Here is a 16,000-nt window from a genome sequence, read left to right as displayed (position 1 = left end):
AATATCTGCAAACATATTATAAGTATTTTATGCTTTAGAAAAGTCAAAAACTAATACAACAACTTTAAATATCTTAAAAGTATATTTTTATTTGTTATGTAAATAAACAAATAGCTTGCTTCAACTGATCAACCACGTGGATTAATTTAAAGTACAATGCGTACATTTTTAAATTCCTTTCTGAATTCTGCCCAGCATAGAATTTCAATTAGGTGGCAAAATATTTACATTGACAGGGGAAAATGCAGGAGGATGGCTAAGTATATGTGAAGCTTGTTATGACAAGCATGTATGTCTTGCAAGCAGAAATAAGGAATTAATGGAAAGGTATTGAGATGTTGCTGACATTGACACTGCCTGCAGAAAATTTTCTCTTGACTAACTTGTCAATAATGTGTCTCAGACCACCTCCCCCGAGGCTTGAACAATCAGTTTCAAGTGTATCATTAATGCATCTTGGTTGCATATAATGTTTTCAGCAGCTATCCAATCAGTCCGTGATGTAAAAGGGCAATTTAGCAATGAGGTAAATGGGGCCTTAGTGACTGCACAAGTGTGTGAGATCCTGAGAAGGGAATTCACATGGCATGAATAAGGAATTAGGCAAACAAGGTTATGGTGCAAACTGCCAAATAGTGCTGATTGCAATTTTACAACGCAATTCCCAATCTTGTTGAGCGCTAGCTTGCAGATGATGCAGCAGATTGCCGTTTTCTGGCATAATTTGAGACTGTGCCGCTTCGCTCCACCTGTACAATCCAGACATCTGAATAAAGTCTAAAAGATAGAAAAAGTATCTATGTCCGTGCATCTTAATATGTCTGCTCTTCTCATCATTAGATGAATCATGGCGCCCAAAATTCCCAGAAAAAGTCTAAATGTTGTGGTTAGGGAATACAGCTTCACAGTAGGGAAACTTTAATGAATTCACTAAAAATTGGAGAGGGAAATCATAAAAAAAATATATGATTTGTGTCATGGCGTGTATCTGTCAGTGAGTGCTTGCGCTACACAGACCTGACTGATGTTGAACCAGCGATGTCACAAAGATAGAGATATGGAGATTCCTCCTCTACAGCTGAAGTGGAATCATCCCTCAGCTGACAGTGACAGTCAACACACACACACTCTTTTACAGATTAGCTCTCAACTCAGAGCACACCATTCAAACTGCTTTTCCCAGCAAGTCCTTTAAAGTGCATAAAGCGTTTATGAGCAAACTATAAAGAATTCCAGCATTTGTGAGCAAAAAGAGAACAATCAATGACAAATAATTAGTGTTATCATTATTTCCAGTATAGAAAAAAACAACACATCAAATTGAAACCTAGGCTCAGTGGAAATATGTACCGTCCCCTACTTTTCAACAATTAAGGGGGAACAATCTACCTATAAATGCAATTCACTGGAGCTGAAATGAACACTACAGCCTAACCTGTTTAGACGTAAATGTTTACCACTTATACAACAATTTATTATAAAAAAATGGGACTTACATGAGTATTATTTAGTTGCAACAGCAAAACTAATATTAATAATTAATTTATGAGTGACCTCTGATGGCATGACACTGTAAATAACCGAATACATATGACGACTAATACTTTGATGATGACTATCACTACTAATACTAATACTACAACAAAAAAATATATATTTTTAAGCATGAGAAATACAATTAAATAGTGGTTCACTAGAGCATGAACATGGTAAACCTAAATCACATTTGCAAGTTTGAGATGCACATCATTTGCACAACATGTAAAAACAAAACAAAATACAGAGTTTTTGAGAGATGCATGCTGGAAAGAAGGGGGAATAAAAATCTATCTATAAAAGCAATTCACTGGAGCTGAAATGAACACTACAACCTAACATATTTAGACTAACATGTTTTACTAATTTTACCATAATTTATTTTTATAAAATGTGACTTAATTACATCAGTATTATGCAGGTGCAACAGCAAAACTAATATTTCATTATTCATTTATGAGTGACCTCTGATGGCATGACACTATATAACTAAATAAATACGACGATGGGAACTACCACTATGACTAATGCTATAACTGCAACTACCACTACCACTACTACTAAAACTACTACTACTACTACTACTACTACTACTACTACTACTACTACTACCAATAATAATAATAATAATAATAATAATAATAATAATAATAATAATAATAATAATAATAATAATAATAATAATAATAATAATAATAAAATAGTAATACTAATAATAATAATTTTTAAGTATGAGAATTACAATTAAATAGTGGCTCACTAGAATATGAACAAGGTAAAACCCAAATCAGATTTAGAAGTTAGGTTTGAGATGCACAAAACATGCAAAAAAACAAAGTTCTTGAGAGAAGCATGCTGGAATAAAGGGAGAATAAAAAACTACCTATAAATGCAATTCACTGGAGCTGAAATGAACACTACAACCGAACATATTTAGACTAACATGTTTTACCACTATTACCACAATTTATTATTTTACCATGTGACTTCATTACATCAGTATTATGTTATAGGTGCAGCATCAAAACAAATTTTAAACTACATTTATGAGTGACCTCTGATGGCATGACACTAAATAAATACAACGACAACTATGATGACGACAACTATACTACTACTACTACTACTGACCCATTATACACTTACATGGTCTTTACATTATTTTAGTTTTAGCATTCACTGGCTTCATCACTGTGTTTTCCAGGTGACCCTATAATTATCTGGTTTTATTTCATGCCATGCATATGTAAAATACCATTTAGATAGACATAGAGAAGATGGAGAAGTGTGTTACACATACAATACAGTACGATGTATGTGCTTTTTATAACAACATCAATAAAAATTATTATGATGTAGACTTCTTGATTTTATTTAATACTTTTCCTTATTTAAAATAATGTATTTTGACGAAATACTCTGTGTTAGAAATGACAAAAAATATAATTAAATATTCTAGACTAAAAAAAACTGCCTTCCTGGAACACTTGGGGACCAGAGCACTAAACAAGATAAAACCCAAATCACATTTGCAAGTTAGGTTCGAGATGTACAAAACATACAAAAAAAAAAAAAAATAAATAAATAAAAAATAAAAAAATCCCCCTACAAAACATTGCCACACATTTTCACTAAGCATGTGTTGTGAATTCAATATATACAGTACAAAAAAAGAAAGAGGAGACGAATATAAGTCTTTTCCGCAGGCATTACATTGCCAGCATAGTACCGATTAAGTCTATTTTCATATCCTGTGGCACTATAACGGATCATTTCACCATGACCGCAGCAAATGAATGTCAAGCAAACTTGTTTGGCAGAATTTTAAGCCTATTTAAATGATTTAAGGTCACATTTGTGTTTTTGAACTAGTTTTAAGCAAATAAAGCTTATATAGGGACAGCTGTTTCTGTAGAAGGTTTCAAGTGTAGCAAAGTAACTGGAGCATCAATCTTGGTGTCAGGGGAGCAAGTAGGAGCCGCCGAGGCTCTCCAGGCCCCTGGAATGTGCTTGGCTTGTGCTGCGTATAAAACTCCTATTCCTGGGTGTCTTGTTAGGGCTGCAAACATTCGCTCGGTAGAGAGAGAAACACCTATTTTTCCATGTTGCATCCCGGGAGGCTAGGACGCCACGCTAAACAAAGCTGAAGGAACAGCGACGCATGCTATTATTTCACCCCACTAAGCTAATGATGCGTCACCATCGTCAATTCAGCCACGCAACCCCGACACTCTGTCAGCACCCACCCTGTGACAAAACCCGTCTGCTAACAAACCCACTTTGCCTGTTTGTTGCGCCTTTCTTTCCGTGTCACACACGCAGGACTCATTACATCCTGTCGAACATGCACCCATGTGTTCATTCACTGTTCTACAGAAAAAAAAAACACCAGGATATTCAAACAAAGGCAAGTGTAGGAGTCACTCAGATGGGCCCTGACATTCGTTGACTTTGCGTTCGCAACAAAGACGATGTTGTGCACAACTTCTTGTTTATGTTTCTTTTTTGCCACTTCTATACATTTCTCGCAGTTACAGTCGCTCTTTTTAATAGGTCTATACAAAAACAACATGCATTCAAGCACACTTCAGTACTACTGTATATAATGAAAAGCATGTGGGATGAGTGATCAAAACCTAACCCCTCTTCAGTGAAGGCGCTGTGTTTGTTTTTCAATTTCTTCCAATCTCAGAAAAGCCATAAATTGAAAATCCATTAAAAAAAAAGGAAAAGCAAAAGCAGCATGACAAAATCGTAAGCCTGTGCAAATGTCAGCGCTAAAAATTCTTCCTCCGTGTGACACAGACTTTATAGGAATGATTGTGCGTGCCGTGTCAAGGACGATATTTGTTTCACCTTTTCACATGTGCCACTCCAAACCGTCCTCGGCAAACCAGTCATTTTCATGGAGCTTTTCAATTTTTCCCACTCGATCATTGGCATATAGTGTAAATGGTAATTTTATAAGCCCGCAATAAAAATAGTTTTCACCAGCTTGAGTGCCTTTAACGAGTATCGCTTCTCTCTGCCTCCAAATTTCCGGGGAATGTAATTTCACTGAAGTAAAATGTGAAACTTTCAGCGATGAATTTCATTTCGCTCCTGCAAAGTGGCTCTTGAAAAAGCTTGGTGATTGGCTGATGAGGCAGGGCGGCCTTTGATGATACGTTGACTAATATTGGACTTGGCAGCTCGCAGTCGTCCTTGTCAACCTTGAACACCTGAAGACTTCATATCTGCAATATAAAATCAATAGGCTGCTGACAGCGCACATCATTTAAAGGGGCTGAAGGTGTTTTTGGATGGGAGATGAAAGTGTTCACATGCCAGTGCCTGCCCTCCTATTGCTAATAAAACTGTATGTGACTGTCAGCAAGAGATTTGGAACATATCGTGTCTCAACCCCCACCCCTCCCCCCAACGCAGTGTTTTAACAGGAGACAAATGTGTGTGGAATGTGTCATGATTGAGGTGGCATTAAGGTTTCGCAAGGTACCCTTATTGAAGCGGTCACCATTACAGCAACACGTATCCTTTCTGGAAACATGTTTAGCATGCTTAACTAAAGTCCTAAGAAGAAACCGGGTCTATTATATTTGGCTTCGTACTCCTTCTGCCCATCTTTGTGTGTTTCTCACTCCTCTCAGGGGAAGAGCGGAGCAATTCTCTTTCCCTAAAACGTGTGTCTCTATTCGATAGTCTGCAACAATAAACTCTCTACTAACACAAGAGTGCAGCGTCAGCACAGTGTGAAGAAAAGGCCTTCGCTAATGTACACTCAAAAACAGACACACACACATAATCTGGCACAGCTGTATGCCAAAGTAAACTCTGAATACTAATACGTCACTAAAAATCAATCAAGTTTTAGGACTCTATTCTGTTAAAATATACAGCAACGGCAAAAAGCAACATGCTTTCTTGCGTGAGAGCTCAAAGATTAAATGAAAAGCACTACCTATTGCTGTGTGTTCATCTCTCATCAAACTGTCTCCAAAGCAGATGTCTCAATTCAGGTAGCCGGTCACACACATGGAAGCCCAGCTGCCTCATCCTAATCCATTGGATTCACTATATTTGCGTGACTAAAAGAGGTGGAAGCTGCCTCAATCAAAATGTGGCAAAAATAGAGAGAAAATGAGTTTGGAAGAACAACCACCCAGACCCATCTGCAATTGTTTCACTGACTATCAAAACAAACAAATTTGAAATGGTGTTATGGAGCTGCCAGGATAATTATAGTGGAGAGAAGCTGAAGAAACCAGAAAATAAATATTTCATTAGGGCTGCTTGGATGGGTGTGGATGTAAGTATTACTAAGCATTGATAACAATAATAATAATAATAATAACCGAATAATAATAATAGTAAGTGAAAAATAATAAGTGAAAAATAATAATAAGTGAAAAATAATAATAAGTGAAAATAATCACATGAAAAAGGTCGCTGGTTCGAGTGGGGGTCTTTTGGCATTTATGTGTGGAGTGTGCATGTTCTCCCTATGTTTGTGTGGGTTTCCACCAAGTGCTCCAGTTTCCCCCACAGTCCAAAGACATGCACTATAGGTGAATTGAATAAGCTAAATTGGCCGTAGTGTGTCTGTGTGAGTGCAGGGGTGTATGGGATAAGTTGATAAGTTCATTCCGCTGTGGCAACCCCTGATTAATAAAGGCACTAAGCTGAAATGAATGAATTTAGCATCAGCATCAGAATGGGGAAGAAGGGTGACTTAAGTGACTCTAAATAAGGCATGATTAAAGGTGCCAGACGGACTGGTCTGTTTTTCAGAAACTGTTGGTCTACCGGGAATTTCACACACAACCATCTCCAGGGCTTACAGAGAATGGTAAAAAGAGAAAAGAGAAAATATCCAGTGAGCGGCAGTTCTGTGAGTGCAAATCTCTTGTTGATACCAGGGGTCAGAGGGGAATGGCCAGACTGGTTCAAGCTGATAGAAAGGCAACAGTTACTCAAATAACCACTCATTACAATCGGGGTATGCAGAAGAGAATCTATAAACAGACAACACATCAATTCTTGACGCGGATGGGCTACAGCAGCAGAAGACCACACTGGGTGCCACTACTGTCAGCTAAGAACAGGACACAGCCACAACCTACCTGAGTATCGTTGCTGACCATGTCCATCTCTTTATGGACACATAATCTTCTGATGGCTACTTCCAGGAGGATAACGCGCCATGTTATAAAGTGCGAATCATCTCATACTGGTTTCTTGAACATGACAATGGGATACATGATAACCTTTGGGATGCAGTGGAACAGGAGATTCGCATCATAGACGTGCAGCTGACAAATCTGCAGCAACTGCATCATGCTATCATGTCAATATGGACCTAAGTATCTGAGGAATATTTCAAGAACCTTGCTGAATCTATGCCACAAAAGATTAAGACAGTTCTGAAGACAAACGGGGGTCCAACTTGGTACTAGTATGGTGTACCTAATAAGTAGTCAACAATGTAATATTTTAAGTGAGAAATAGAGTGGACAGTTAAAATTTATTTATGGAACTGATCGATTTTTTTTTGTACAGTACAAAAAAAAACCAAAAAAAAAAAAAAACCGAATGATATAATTATACTATAATAACACTTCACAGAAGAAAACATCGTCTTCTCAAACCACTCACCTGACCAGAAATTACATTTCATATTTACTTTTAAATGTCTGAATAGATGTTGCTTAATATAATACTCAAGAACTTTATTTCAGAAATAAGGGATGATTTAGTTTAGAATAAAAAAAGACATTGAACAATCCTGCTAACCTTTCAGAAATAGCATTTATTAATTCATTCATTTTAATGAATATAAAACAGCAAGACATTTACTAAAGCTTAGGCAACATTTTTTTTTATCTAATTTTCTGAAAGAGTCAACAACAAAAAATAATCCAGTGCTGAAGACAGAATGAAGCTGTGGATGCAAATGAAACCCTGTCTGTAGATAAACTGAGTGGATGAAAAGACATGAACAGAACATTAGTTCTGCAGGCAGCTTATGAGAGTGATGAAAGAAAGAGAAAGTCCAGAGCAAGTATGAGAGAAAAAAAAAATCAAGGTTAAAGCAAGCCTTTTTCTAACTTTACCAAAGCACAGCATACTAGCGTGAATATGGTACTTTAATAAATCTCTTTAATTCAGATTTTACATACGGGTCAGGGGGCATGAGTAATTGCATTTCAAAAATTAATCACACTAAATTTACTCATCAAATTATCACGACTAAAAATACAAGGGAAAATGCTGCGCAAAAAATGTAGGCCAGAGAGAGCGCTGACACAGAATTTCTAATTAAAAAAAAGTCCAGTGGTGAGTCTCATTTTTTAGTCACTACTGACTGTCCGCTATACAATTAAAACACAAATAAGGGGATCCCTGATGATAGAAAGACAGACAGACAGACAGACAGACAGACAGACAGACAGACAGACAGACAGACAGACAGACAGACAGACAGACAGACAGACAGACAGACAGACAGACAGGTAGATAGACAGATAGATAGATCTGACATTGCAATGTTTTGTATTTCTGCAATATACATTGCAAAATAAATACAATTTCAATTTCAAATCGTATATGAAATAAATAAATGGAACTGAGCAAATAAAAAAGTGAAATAAACTGCTTAATGATTATCAGGGTGAAGTCAAATCGTATGCAGGTACAGAAATAGAAAAAAAATCAACATAAAACAACACTGCAAAGACTTTTCTGTTTAAATAAAATGATTTTCTAAGTGTCTGAATGCTTTAAACTGTATTTAGGGATTAAAAACACTCAGTAACTGCAAAACTGTGGCTAAATTATCCTAGTATAACATTTATTATCCTATGCTATATAATCCCAACTCAACATTGCAGATATGACTATTGTGAATGCTCACATTGCGATATCGATGCTGTAACTATATATTGCACATCCCTAATGTAAAACCTTCAAAAAAAGTGGTTAGGAAATCCCTCATAACTAGCGACTACTCCTTTGAGTTGAAAGTAGAAAACGTCATAAAAAGTATAGGTTTAATTGCCAGTAATTGCACAAGGGTGACTGACTCTGCATGCTTAATGCCTAAAGTGCCCGTGGACGTGATTTATGAGCTTTGATTAACTCGGCTTACAGAACAATGAGAATGTATGGAGATTTTACACGCTTTAAAAAATATATGTATATGCTGTGTAGGGGTCTAAAAAACCATGGATACATTGTAGATGTTACATAATTGCAAGAGGATTTCTATTTATTTTATCTGCTTAAATTATGGATTGCTTTCTATGCATTTAATTCAATTTAGCTCTTGGTAGAATTATTGTGAAATGAACATAAGATTATAAACAAGACTGACAAAGCACTGTGCACAGTTTAATTGAAGGAGATACCAAACAAATGGCTCTGTGTATTGCACACACGCAAACTTCAACACTTTTTATTCATGCACTTTTTGTACTTTGCTGTCAAGCAATTAAAATGAAGCTTAAGAAAATGATGAACACAAATACCAACACAGATCACTGGTGACAATGTGCTCAGGTTTAACAAACAGCTTTTTTCTTGCTTGCTTTTTTCCTGATGTTTTGCAGGTGTGTGTACTTAAGGTTAAATGTATTTTTCCCCCCAAGTTGTAGATTACACTTAATTAAAATGACAATTAAAAACTGCTGTTTTATGGGGGGGAAAGCTTTCGGTAATGAACTCAACTAATTACAGCTGATTGGCTATGATCCTAAATGCTACTCTGGCCACGTGTTCATTTGCATCAGACGGTACAAATGACATTGTGTGTCATTTAACACTATGAAAGAACACTAAGTAACTAAACAAGCACAAAGACACATATGAGAGTGAGATTTCTTTCCAAGTTGGATAGTGTAATACTAAATGTCTTGACACATTCAAAAGCTATGTAGCTTAGAATATGTAGCTTAAACCTATTTACTTCAAAAGATCAAAAACAATTCAAGAATTGATTCACTTTGATTCAAGCTCAGCTGAAACAAAAGTCCGCTGTTTAGGGAATATGGTGGGCTTCCAAAAGAGACACTTCTGTATGCATACGCACACACACATACATCCTGTATGAGCGACAGTCGAAAGCCCGGCGTGAACAGATGTTTATTTATAAAGTAGCAGCAGGCAGGACATGACAGAGGTCACTACAGGCAGGGTCAGCACGAGTCCCCATGAATTATTGATACTCATCATGTCTGAACGTGTGAGCGAGAGGGAACAGCCCTGGAGCGCACTATAAGCACTGAAGACAAACTAAGTCACACAGTTTGACACTAACTTTTCAGCTAAAATGTGGCTCGTTTTTGACATGAGGAAAGGACAGCAACTGGATATGAAAAATCAATACTTTTTCCTCCCCGTCTGCGACAAGTACATTACATCAGAACACGAAAGTGGTCTCGGAAATAAATACTAAGAAACGGCAGCAGTAATAATGGACAGAAATAAGTATGCCTGCATGGTTTTGAAGGAAATTAGTACTCACTTCTTTTCTCTTGCATTTCCTTTTAGGCTGCGTTTAATAGTCAGAATGATGTGTTGATAGAAATTCACTTCTGTAACAAAAAAACAATAAAAGGAGAAAAGCATTTAGACAACAGTAAAATAATTAAATTGACACTTAAACATACTGACAATAAAGTAAAATAATTGCCTTTACTGACAATGAAATCAGAGTCATGAAAGCTCAAATGACGCCTTTGTTTTTGTTTGTTAAATTAAACAATATACACTGAAACAAAAGATGTCTGCATAATTGCCGCAAACAATTTATGTGTTGAATTTAAACAAACAAATTACAATAAGTAATGTTTATTTAGTAATTTAAATTGAGTCGTATAAAGTAAAACTTAATTTATTCGTTAAAACTCAGTCCAAATAAACAATTTACAATCACTTTACTTTGAAAAATGAGTAAATTCAAGGAATCATCTTTGATTTTTTTTTCAGTGTAGCGGCTATTAAAACCTGTACATTTGCTTATATATAATTAAATGTGTAAGTGAAAATACAATAAAAAATTGTATGTGTGTGTATGCACATAAAGGAACAATTATTAAAAAAGTGAACACTGCATTATAAGAATAACTTTCAAAATATATAGTGAAATATATAATATAATAAGAACAGAAGACACTTCAATATTTGCTCAGATTCCATCTGCAGCAATGATTGGATGTCTTTCATTTTTAATTACACTCGATTGAAATAAGTTTCTTCATCTAGTTGCTTCTGTACACATATATGTTCTTAATTAAATTAAGCACATCATACAAGTCGTTTTATTTATTTATTCTTTATCAGTGAAATGCTGTTAATAATTCTTAATGATTTTCCTCCTTTCTCACTCAATGACTTGAAAAATACGGAGCTGCCTTGCAGTGAGTTACTGAAAAGAGACATTAAATGGGAAAAAAAAGTCTCAACCGGGCACACAGATAGCAGATGTTAGCTGTTTACAAAGGCAAATAAAAACAGCCGGTCCACTTCAGCGAGATGTAATCTGATCCATTACTGTCCTATCTTTCAGCAAAAAACACACACAAATACACGGTTTCAGGTACACTCTCATGGGAGTGAAAAAAAAAATTGCAGGCTTTTTTTTTTTTTTTTCATAAATCGCACCTAAGAGAAGAACAAAGTTTTGATATCCCAACTTCAAATAAGTTGCTGCAGCTTACGGCCTCAAATAAAAGCGCGTCTGATGATTGACTTGCTGTAAAACACAGATTTGATTGGTGCCCTTTAGGATGGGTGTGAGTGCACTTTCTCTCTCTCTCCCTTTGTCTGTCCGACTTCCATGCAGACACTTCACCTCCTCTATATTAAACCACTAGACAAGGCACACAGGGTCCCAAACTCATTTCGAATGGTATTGATCCCTTCCACAAATAAGAACCCACACCACAATTTATTTGCGTCCCCTCAGGTATCATCTGTTTAAACATTTTCCTGAATCAATCAGTGTGGGCTCTCCAGGGGGATGCCGACTCGCACCGGTCTGGTTATTATCCCCTGCTGATGAAAGATGCGTCGGTCTGCACAGGTCTGGGAACAGCTTTTAGGAAGTTGTGCACTTAAGGTTCTTCAAAACAAGCCTCTCTGGGACTTTTAAAGCAATTCGATTCTGCGAGTTCTCTAGAAAGGACTCATCTTTTTCTGTCTTTTTAAAGGGAATACCTTCAATACGTTTTTATTGATTCCTACTATCAAAATAAATAAATAAACTAATATTTTTTTAAGTAATATTTTAAAATAAGAATTATTTTTCTACCAGATTTTGTATTATTAATAATACTTGAAATACTTTTTATTATTTGGCACATCCCTCTAAATATGATATTTATGTTTTTCAAACAACAACATCAATAATTTTTCCTTCCATTCAAGTGCTGTTGATATTGCTTTCCTAGTGAGCTGCCTATAAAAATCTCCTTTCTATCTTATCACAACCATGCTTATATTAAACACTTTTTATTTTTCTTGCATTCAGCAGCTCTCTTTAATTTTCTGGATGCAAAAAAATCAACGATTGAGAGAAAAGGATTAAATGACTGTGCTTCAATCTATAGATTAAATTTATCCACAGTACAGAATTGTGATTGATGGAAGTTTTGTCATATTTCCTCCACCATAAATGAATAAATCTGTTTCTGTATTTTTTCTGCTTCCATATCTGATTCATGATCATCATATAATTGAAGAAAATTTAGTGTTAACCTGTCATTTTACAAAAATCACATAATTATGATTGAGTTTGAGGTAAGCTTCCACAATGGCACAAACATGTTTGAACATTAAACTAAACCATTTGTTTAATTCGAGCTATTTGATAGATTAGAGACACTACACCATTATATTAATCTGTATCATTATCTTTTGGAGAATGCAGAATAGTTTACACATCTAATGTGTAATAATGGTTCACATCCAAAACATTTCCGTAATTGCCTTTTCCCCTGTAATACATCGATTGATGATTTTGCATAATAAAAATGATTATGATCATCACATCAAAACTAAAACATCTATATATCTATCTATCTATCTATCTATCTATCTATCTATCTATCTATCTATCTATCTATCTATCTATCTATCTATCTATCTATCTATCTATCTATCTATCTATCTATCTATCTATCTATCTATCTATCTATCTGTCTGTCTATCTGTCTGTCTCTCTGTCAGTCTGTCTGTCTGTCTGTCTGTCTGTCTGTCTGTGTAGAGTAAATGTTTGAATGTTGAAAGAGAACACTTCAAATAATATTGAGACATGTTATTAGTAGTTTAGTATATATATATATATATATATATATATATATATATATATATATATATATATATGCGTTTTGAATTAAATGTTACTTTTTCTTTTACTAAACTACTGATAACATGTTTTAAAATCATTTGAAGTTGTCTCTTTCTTTATTTAGCTAGTTAGTCAGTCAGTGAGTAAATTAGTTAGTTATAAAGCAGTATTTACAATGAAGAAGCTGCTTCTAAAACTGTACTATACACTGTCACTACACATTTTGTACTCTATCTCTGCTTTCACAGTAAAACATTAAAGATCCTGTACCCTAAGGATATGCAACAAGACTGTATGCGGTAATTGACTGTGAGACAGTCAGAGAGTTCAAGCTAATTTTCCTCAAAGTACTTTCAGTCATCATCAATATAAGTAGTCAACATACTGGAGCAGAAGGGGAAAAAAAGAGTGCAATTCAACAAAATCAACTTCATTAGAATAAAACCCAAATGGAAATGTGTATGTTAGCAAGCAATATAAATAAATAAGCAAAATACAATATTAGTGAGTGTAGCAAACAAACTACAGTTGGAATGTTAAGTAGTTTTTCATCCTCCATTAATATAAACAAAACTATTTCCAGTCCAATGTGTTTTTCAGCTGAATTTGCAAAGGAATTGCAGGCACTTCAAATTATAAGAAACAGAGGAATCCACTCATTCGTTCATTCATTCATTGGTTCGTTCGTTCGTTCGTTCGTTCGTTCGTTCGTTCATTCATTCATTCATTCATTCATTCATTCATTCATTCATTCATTCATTCATTCATTCATTCATTCATTCACTCACTCATTCATTCATTCATTCATTCATTCATTCATTCATTCATTCAAAAAATAAAATAAAATCTGGTTTGAGTAAAACAACAAACTCAATTGGGTTTGCCCACATTTGACCTAAAATATGTTGAAATAATGTGCATATGCACACCCTGAATTAATTCATAGGTGGGTTCTATCACGTACATGGCATATACAATCAAATCATATTTCTGTTATTTTAACGGTCCATGAATATTTGACATGTCTCCATCAGTGTGTGTTAAATGTGTATGTAATGTTATGGAGCAGCCGGGACAATCTAACAGTATAACAGTAAAGATGGAAATTGGAGGCCTATTGTGGGACAAACCATGACTAACAGCTTCCTCATCGCTAATCTTGTCCCTGTGCTTGTCGTTTGTGTTTGTTTCTCCTCTGCATGGACCAGATGTGCCTGTTTAGAAACTGTGACGGACAGCCAAAGAGAAGTTCAGAGCGCTGAAGCTATTGTTAGGAAATTCACTTTAAATCGCGCCAGGAGAGGACAATTGAGCGGAACCCAGATTTTCTTTAGAGGATGCACTCATCACAGAGCCTGAAAATCTCTCTACTCCACTAATATAAATACAAGATCACACACACACAAGCACAGATGCAGAACAAAAAAGCACACCAGGATCAGCATATGCTTTTAGCGAAGGTGTTAGACAATATTAAAAGAGTTTCTTGTAAAGTGTTATATTAATTAATTTATAGACATTGAAAAATGGCAAGAATAACCTTTTCCTGATTAATGGAGCTATTCTCCTGATTCACTGAGGCACTTAAGCCACTTAACACACGTACAACTGTTTCACTGAAAGAAATGCACCTACATTTGCAGAATGACGTATATAACCCCCTTAATTATTCGCATAACTGCAATAAAAATGGAATATAGGAGAAATACTGTATATAGGATACACACACTACCTAAATAAAATCATCATACCTCTAAAATCAAACTACATTCCGAATACTTTTTCAGCCTTTGAAATGGTTTTGAAGCCTTCTCATAAACTTTTTACTATCCTGAATGTCTTTTGAAAGCAGGGTTTAATGTGAGTAAAGGTAAAGATTTTCACCGGGTATGATGATTTTCTACAGGCGCATAATAATAATAATAATAATAATAATAATAGTAATAATAATAATAATAATAATAATAATAATAATAATAATAATAATAATTATTATTATTATTATTATTATTATTATTATTATTATTATTATTATTATTATTATTATTATTATTATTATTAAAATATAGGCATATTATTATTATTATTATTATTATTATTATTATTATTATTATTATTAAAATATAGGCATATTATTATTATTGTTATTATTATTATTATTATTAAAATATAGGCATATTATTATTATTATTATTATTATTATTATTATTATTATTATTATTATTATTATTATTGGGTCTGACTGAAAGACAACAAAACCTTATTGCATTTGCATCTTTACTGGCTCGCAGACAAATGTTATTGCATTGGAAATCTTCAGATCTACCTAAAGCATTACACTGGCTTTGAGATCTGATCCTATATCTACACTTGGAAAAACTAAAATATTCAGTTAGAGGTTCTAGCAAATTCTCATATGTTTGGCAACCCTTATTATCATATTTCTCTGCTTTAAATGTACTTTCTGGGGAATAATGTGACTTATATTGTAAGTAACTGTTATTTCCTTTTTTTATTTTCTCTCTGTCCAGACCCTCATGCACATATTATGCTAGCCTAAAATAAATAGCACAACACTATCCCTGATTGTAACACTCATTATTTATTTATTTATTTATTTATTTATTTATTTATTTATTTATTTATACATCTTATTTTATACAATTTTGCTATTTTTTCTATTATTATTTTCTTAATATACTTTATGTAAACTATTTTCTCTCTCTCTGTATATCTGTATAAATAAAGGCATTTGTAATTGACATAAAAATAAGGGAAAAATTTTGTTGATTTTAGGTTTGCAGAAACATTTATTATTTTTATTATTATCATCAATTGTTTACATTCTTGAGCTGCAATTTTTTGTGGAAATTGTGATATGGTACAATTATAAAACGTGTTCTCTTTTGTTCATCAAGGAGACATTGCATCTAGTTCATGAGTGAAATTGAAGACATGTATGATGTAAAAAATAAATAAAAAATATTTTTCTTAAAAAAAATAGTACAATCCCAATAAATTTGTTTAAAAATGCACATGTTAATAAATCCTTAGTGAAGCCAAGCATTTTCCATTGAAGTCAAAATCATTATTCTCCTTTTATGTGCATAAAGATTTGCT

The 16,000-nt window shown here is 34.3% G+C and overlaps 1 protein-coding gene across 10 annotated transcripts in view; it reads right to left on the bottom strand.

Moving 5' to 3' along the window:
- Window positions 1-16,000, bottom strand: part of tenm3 (teneurin transmembrane protein 3) — a 971,756-nt gene that overhangs the window by 469,358 nt on the left and 486,398 nt on the right. For all 10 annotated transcript variants that reach the window (XM_087235111.1, XM_087235107.2, XM_087235110.2 and 7 more), the window contains one exon: window positions 10,055-10,124. The gene's annotated coding sequence lies outside the window, so the exon portion shown is untranslated. The remainder of the gene's footprint in view (window positions 1-10,054; window positions 10,125-16,000) is intronic.

This window comes from Danio rerio, chromosome 1 (genome assembly GCF_052040795.2).
Source record: "Danio rerio strain M-AB ecotype USA chromosome 1, GRCz13ab, whole genome shotgun sequence".
Lineage (NCBI taxonomy): Eukaryota > Metazoa > Chordata > Actinopteri > Cypriniformes > Danionidae > Danio > Danio rerio.
Note: the sequence above shows the minus strand (reverse complement) of the source record. Positions and strands in the feature narration are given on the sequence as shown.